Raw genomic sequence first — 8072 nt, 5'->3', positions numbered from 1 at the left:
CATACATCTATACACTTACCATATAAATGCACTGTAACTCCTAACATTCTATTTCATTTGCCTTTTGTCATGAAACTGCATGCATTAATTGCTGATAGAGGATTGTTGATTACACTGTTGTGAAAGCAAGTGACCTCTTATGTTGTGTATTGATACATCAATGATTCCCTATAGTTATAACGTACATTTGTATAATCCACCCTCTGCCTTACGACAATTAATTATTTGGTTTTCCCCCAAAAATAAATTTGTTAGGTCATGGTGGCCCTTTATACATAAAGTTACACAATTTAACATTACAAAATCAATACTTTTCCTCCACAGCATGGCCGTGCACAAGGACACACTCCTTTTTCTTTTTCTCTTATACGCTTAGTTTAGTTAGTTTCCGAGATTTTGTGTCATATGACAATATAGAAATGAATGAATCACGCCTTCACAGTCTCATTTAGAGACCCAGTGTCTGAGGAGAAAGCCTGCAGGGAAGTCCTGCGATCACTGACAGAACTCTGTTGCTAGTCAACCAGACAGGACCACTAGGAGACATGACCTGGGTCCAACATGGGGTTACTATCCACCAACCTTGTTCTGAGTTCCAGCCGTAAAGGTCCACAGCACAGCAGCACTCATTCAATAGGCTCGGTCCAATCATTCCATTCTGCCATTAATGACTGAGTTGATTGTTACCTGAAACATAATCCATAGATTTACTGATTCAGATTCAGTCGCTTATTCATTCAATCATAGATTAGTTGCTGTTAACAATTTTTAACAAAGAATCCCACATCCACCACCATCAAAGAAATGATCACCTTTCTATTCCATTGCTATCACGATACGGTTCATTTATTCAATGTTATATTCATATTTCCTGTGTTATTGTCCTTGTAAATATTTGTGTGTAAATATTCCCTTCCTTGTTAATTAAATAAATCTCATATTTTTGGACCTGGTTGTTGTTGAGGCCCTAAACCATCCCTGAGTAATGCTGCTATAGGCCTAGACTGCTGGGGGAACTCCCATCATGCACTGAGCACTTCTCTCTCCCTCTCCTTGTCTCTCTGCCACCCATTTATTTTACCGCATGACACTATTACATTTTTCCCTCCCATACAAACATACACTCTCTCTCTCTCTCTCATTATTTCATTCTGCAGGTATCTTTGACTCCAGCTCTGCAGTATTATGATTCTGATTATGTTTAATAATAACCTTAATAATAAGATTAATAATAAATTAAAAGGTGCTGCTATCATTAATAGACAGAGTTTAAATATAATGGTTACACAATTGGTCACAGTCTCTTTGTCACAGGTCATAGGCCACGACGTCATATACAGTATCCTGCTGCAGATGCTGGATATATGACTTGGGGAGAATTGGCAGTCACATCTCCACCCTTCTGATGCTCACCACGGGTGCACCTCAGGGCTGTGTGCTCAGCCCCCTCCTGTATTTCCTGTTCACCCACAACTGCACAGCCAAGCACAGCTCCAACACCTTCATTAAGTTTGCCGACAACACAAAGGAGATGATTGTGGATTACGGAAGACAGCAGGGAGGGGGACACCCCCCATTAACATTGGCGATGCTGAGATTAAGAGGGTCGGGAGCTTCATATTCCTTTGTGTGCACATCACTGAGGACCTTGCCTGGACACTTCAAACAGACGACATGATCAAGAAAGCTTGTCAGCTGTTCTAAGGAGACTGAGGAAATTTGGCATGAATGCCAGCATCCTCACAAACTTAAACTTAAGTTTCTTAAACCTGTGGTCAACTCATGACTAACGACCCTCTGTACATGTTTTTCCTGCCTGTTTGGATTTTATTTGCAACAATAACAACTGTTATACACATGGTGCAATAACTATTCACACACACTCCACACAGTTACAGTTCAAGCACCTTTGTTTGTATATATTCTTAGTTTTGTATTTTATTGCATTCAACTTTTTATATTAAGCTCTTTGTACCTTGCTTTAATTTTTATCCTAATCAGTTTTCCTCTTGTCTTGTCCAACACCTTTCATTGTATTGTTGACCCAGTGTTAATTGCATATGACAAATAAAGCTTGTCCTCTCTTCTCCAACCACCTCGCCTCTTTTCAGCATTTGTTTCTCCACTCACCCCAAATGGTTAAGGCAGACAGCCGCCCACAGTGACTCTGGTTCTAGAGGTTTCTTTTAGTTAGTAAGGGAGTTTTTTCTCTCTCCACAGTTGCCAAAGTGCTTGCTGATTGTGGGAACTTTCTCTATAATATTTATGTCTCAACCCTAATATGTAAAGTGCCTCGAGATAATGTAGCCTGTATTATGATTTGGCTCTGTACGAATACGATTAAATTGAATTGCCTTCATAAAGAACTGAGATCCATTGAATCAAGAATTTATGACTTCTGGTTTGAGACTGATTATTACTTGCTCTGAAAAGAGATGATTCCATTTTTTAATAAAAAGTGCAAATTCCTCATTACACTACACTTGCTGGTAACATTTACATGTGTCATTTCCACCTCTGGTCCCTGTTGACTGCTGTTGGTCTTCATAATGAAGAAAGACTTGTTAGACTCCTTAAAAAAATAAACATTTGTTTAATCTTGTTTGTGATCATCTGCAGGGGTGGAGCATATAACCTACCACCACTAAATCAAGATGCCTGCAGTAAAACATTTGATGTGCTGGAGCCCCCAGGAACCTTGCACGTTAGTGTTTCCATTTGCACACAGAAAGAAACAAAGTCCTGTTTGGGTTTTTTTCGGTAGGGTGGGTAGAGTCACAGTCTCAGGTCATGGGATTGAATCCGGCCCGGGAATCTCCACGTGGACGTTGGCATTGTCTTCCCAAGGGCTCGTTGGTCCCCCCGGGCACTCCTGCCTCCCTCCATAGTCATACTTTCTGAGACAAACAGAGATCACTCTGTTTATTTCTCCATTACAGTACTCATACATACACACATACACACGCATGCATGCACACGCACACGCACGCACACACACACACACACGCACACACACACACACACACACAATGGTGGTGTCCTTGTTTTGCAGGTGACAGGCGTTCACTGTCTGGTTGATGGATCTGTTGTGCTGCTGGTGATGGAAGCCAGGGACACTCCTCCCTGTCATGTACTCTATATGACTATGTTTGTGTGTAGGTGTGTGTAGACACACATGCTTGTGTGACTGTGTGAATATGTGATGTGATTATGTGACTCAGATGTCCTCCAGTACAGATGTACCTTGTTACGGGTATTAGAGATCAAGTAAGTGATTGATCTACATGTCAGATGACTAAGTGGTGCGTCTTTCCACACCCAGGTCAATTAAGAAATGTGTGTGTGTGTGTGTGTGTGTGTCAGGAGGACAGGTGAATAAGGGGAGAGGACAGATTGACCATGACAATTGAAAAGGAGAAAGAGAACAATGTGTGGTGGAAGTGAGAAACACTGGCACACATCTAAGTTCAGTTTCATTTTTAAAGCTGCACTAGACATCTTGAAACTTGGGGGAGACAATTGCTCATGTTACTCTGTTAGTGTTTGTATATTGTTGCACCTTCTGGTCTCCTTGATTCATCAAGTCTACATTAAACACTTCTGCATAATACAAAACAATTTAAAATAAATAAATCAGCTGCTGCCTGAGTTCTCCTTTCACCAGCTTCCAGAAAACGTCCATAACAAACTTGTGTCACAAACAGCATCCCAACACAGCAAAGATACGGTAAGTTGGAAATATAGTTATTCTTTGATTTTGCCTTACTGTGTCAGAGCTTGACGAGATCATAAAGAAAGCATGAACATTTCTGCTCTCTTGAATGTAAAAAGAACAACCAGAGGCCAGTATGTGTGTGCATGGTAGTCACTTGTAGTGGTCTTATGCCCAACGAGAGTCAAATTCAAATTGATCTATCTGAATCAAAACTGAATGAGCAGAAATTTAAGTGAACTGAGTTGTAGCGAAAATTTGATTTTGTATATTTACAATGTCATGATGCACTGTACTAGTGTGCTGAGTCTGTATTAAACCAGTGGTTGGTTGGTTTCTGGGTTTAATGACCTTGGTGTAATCAGACTTTGCCAGGAGCCTGTGTCCATCAGGAATAATTAGCTTTCTCTATGACTTTTTGGAATAAAAGGACGGGGGAAGTCCATATTACAAAGCTGTGGAGGGCGGGAGTGGATGAACCCAAAGAGTAACCGCCTGCACGGGAAACAGCCTCTCTTGCCTGAGGCTGCAACACTTGGAGAAGGGCTTGCTCTGTTTTTTTTTGTTTTGGTTGTTTTTTGCAGGGAGAGATGGTCAAGGTACATTTAAACTAAGATTGTGTTAAATGTGTCTCAATGGGTTTGACCTGAATTTGGATTTAAATTCTAGATAAAATGAGGTGTTGTAACCAGTCAAGCTCACCTGCACCCGCACCCTCACCTTTATCCGGCAGAGGTTCTGGTGGCCGTCCATGTCTCCAGACACCCGTGCATTTGTGTTTGCTTGCTCCGCCTGTGCCCGCAGCAAGGCATCTCAACAGCCTCCAGCCAGTCTCCTGCACCCTCTACCATCCCAGTAGACCCTGGTCACACATAGCAGTGGATTTTGTCACTGGTCTGCTACCTTCACAAGGTAACACCCTGATATTAACCATTGTTGACCATTTTTCAAAGTCTGTCCATTTTGCCCCCCTTCCTAAGTTGCCTTCAGCCACAGAGACTGCAGATCTCCTCACCCTCCATGTCTTCCGGCTTGCAAGGCCTACTCGGACATAGTCTCAGAATGGGGCCCATAGTTCTCCCCTTAGGTGTGGAAGGCTTTTTGTCGGGCACTGGCAAGTCTCTCCTCTGGATACCTCCCCCAAACTAACATCCAGACGGAGCGGGCAAACCAGAACTTGGGACAGCCCTCCGCTGTGTCTCTGCCCATCACCCCGCCTCCTGGAGTGCTCAGCTGCCCTGGGTCAAATACACTCACAACTCCATCACCAGTTCGGCCACAGGTATGTCCCCATTCCTTCCCTCTCTGGGTTTCCAACACCCGTTTCCCACCCAGGACGAAGAAGTGGTGGTGTCCTCGGTACAGGCCAAGTCAGATTAGATTAGATGGAACTTTATTGATCCCTTTCCGAAGACTCCCTCAGGGAAACACCGGCTTCACTGTCAGCCTTGGCGCAGGAGCAGGGGACGCCAGCTTCACCGATGGCTTTGGTGCAGGAGCAGGGGATGCTGACTTCACCGCCGACCTTGGAGCTGCGCCCTTCACCAGCTTCAGCGCTGCACGAAGATGGTGCATCGGAGTTGCGCTTGCCTCCTCCTTCAGTTTGCCCCAAAGAAGAAGACAGTGGAAATCCTGGTGACTACAATTTTCCTGATTAACATTTAGTTTGATCTAATCAGACAGTTTTGACTCAAGAATTGTTCCATTACATTCAAGATATATGTGTCATTTGTACTTGTTATGATTGTTATGTTATTTCCAAGACTTTCAATATTTGGGATGAGGGCAAATGATATGTTGTCTTTGATAGCAGATGGAGAGGACTCCTTTGATAAGATAAGATAAGATAAGCTTTATTTGTCACATACACAGTAATACATGGTACAATGTGCAGTGAACAGTGTTATTGTATCTGCGTCCAGTTTTAAAATAGTTAAATAAAAGACACCATAAAAATAGCACACAATTATTGTGTGTTATTTATATGTATATATATATATATATATATATATATATGCAAATTTGCAAAATTTTGCAAAGGTAAAATATTAAAATACTATAATATATTCAAATTCACGCAGAAAAAGTTGGGAGGGTATGGAAAATGCAATAAAAAAGGACAGCAGTGATTTCTAAATTCAATTTGACAGTATGAACACAAGATATTTTATGTTTTGTCTAAATATATATCCATTCCTGCCATTCGGGCCTGCAACACATTCCAAAAAACGTTGGGACAGGGGCAGTTTAGGGCCAGTAATGAGGTAGAATGATTAAATAATGATGTGATTTGAAATAGGTGATGTCAACAGATGATTGTAATTATGATTTGGTACAAAAGCAGCATTAGGAGCAAAGATGGGTCAAGGATCACCAGTTTGCATACAAATGTGTGAGAAAATTATTGAAATGTTTAAAAACAGTGTTCCTCAAAGAAAGATAGGAAAGGATTTGGATATTTTATCCTCTATGATGCATTACATAATTAAAAGATTCAAGGAATCTGGAGGAATTTCAATGCAAAGGACAAGGGCGTGTTATGTCTCATCAATTGTGTTAAGATTATTCATGTTCATGTTTAAAGTTATGCCATGCATGAGTTTAGTTCATGTTTAGTCATGTGTGTTTTGAGCACTCTATGTTAAGTTAAACTTCACTCATGTCTAGTCTTGTGGTGCACTTCCTGTTTTATTTTGTACTCACCTTTTTCCTCTCGTTTCAGACCCTGACTTCCTCCCTTTGTGTGATTTTCCCACCTTGGTGATCGTATTCCCCCCCCCTGACTGGTTTCACCTGTTTTCCCTTTCCTCATCCTCGTCTCCCTTTTTCCTGTGCCAGTTCGTTTTGTTCTGTCCATGAGAGTTTTTGAGAGTATTGCCGCCAAGCCAAGTTTGTGTGCTTTATCCAGTTTATTTCGCAGTTTTGCAAGTGTTTTGTTTTGTTACTTTTAATCCTCCAAGAGAGCGCCTTTTGTTTGTGCACCTTTTTGACTAGAAATAAACTTTTGTTATATTCACTACCTGCATTGAGTCGTGCGTTTGAGTCCACCAGCATTTGTGTCTGAGGTCACTACAGGGCGCTGACTAACCGTGCTCTTCGATCCCTCAGACGACACTGCATCAAGAACAGTCATAACCACATGGGCTCAGGATTACTTTGGAAAACCTTTTTCAAGCACTCCAATATTAAATTACATCCACAAATGCCAGTTAAAACTTTACTGTGCCATAAGGAGGCCTTATTTTAACCGTTTCCAGAAGCACCGCCGACTTCGCTGGGCTCAAAGGCATCTGAGATGAACCATAACACAGTGGAAATGTGTATTGTGGTCAGACAAGTCTAAAGTAAAAAGGACAATCCAGACTGTTACCGACGACAAGTCCAAAAGCCAGGGTCTGTCATGGTATAGGGTTGTGTCAGTGCCCTTGGCATAGGTAACCTACACTTCAGTGATGGCTCCATTAATGCTGAAAAGTACATTGAGATTTTGAAGCAGCATATACTGCCTTCAAGGGGTGCTGGACTGGCCTGTGTGCAAGTGTTTAGAGTCCGGTTTAACACTCAAAGTTGAGCCAACGGATGTCGCTCTGCTGTTTCTCCTGAAGTCCACAATCAGTTCTTTAGTTTTGCTAGCGTTCAGCAGGAGATTATTCTCCCTGCACTCTCCAGGTGGATGATCTCTGTCCTGTAGGCTTCCTCGTTGCTGTGGGAGATTAACCCCACAACTGCTGTGTCATCAGCAAACTTAATTATGATGTTGCTGTCTGATGTGGATACACAGTCATGAGTGTACAGTGAGTACACTCATGACTGAGATCCTTGAGGGGATCTAGTGTTAAGGGTAAGGGGGGATGACATATGGGTGCCCACACGTACCATCGGTTGTGTCCTGGTTGAGAAGTTGTCGTCCCACCTACACAGGTCGGAGTTTAGTCCAAGGTCACACAGCTCAGTGACCAGCCTGAAGGGGACTATGGTGTTGAATGCTTAGTAGTAGTAATAGTTCCCTTCCCAGTAAGAGAAAACAAGGCAAGATGGCTTCCACAGGACCACAACCCTTTCCTGTCTCAAGCTAAGGCTGATTATGCATGTTTCATGTATGTATATCCAAAGCTTTATTTTCTCGGGGGTGGCAGTTGACAAATGGTAAGTGTGAAAAATTGGCAGTGTGGCAGAAAGAGACTTTGGGGCAGTGTGACTCAAATATATAATCTACTACAGTGGAAATAGAAAAAAAACTTGTAAATTGATGCATGCTATGTAAGACATGAGGAAAAGATGGGTGATACTAGCGGGGCTGTGAAGCACAGCATCAGTGTTGTGCGAGCATTAGCAAATGTATATTTTGTATTAATGTACA

The sequence above is a fragment of the Paralichthys olivaceus genome, chromosome 12 (assembly GCF_024713975.1).
Source record: "Paralichthys olivaceus isolate ysfri-2021 chromosome 12, ASM2471397v2, whole genome shotgun sequence".
Classification (NCBI taxonomy): Eukaryota; Metazoa; Chordata; class Actinopteri; order Pleuronectiformes; family Paralichthyidae; genus Paralichthys; species Paralichthys olivaceus.
This window is presented reverse-complemented; position numbering follows the sequence as displayed.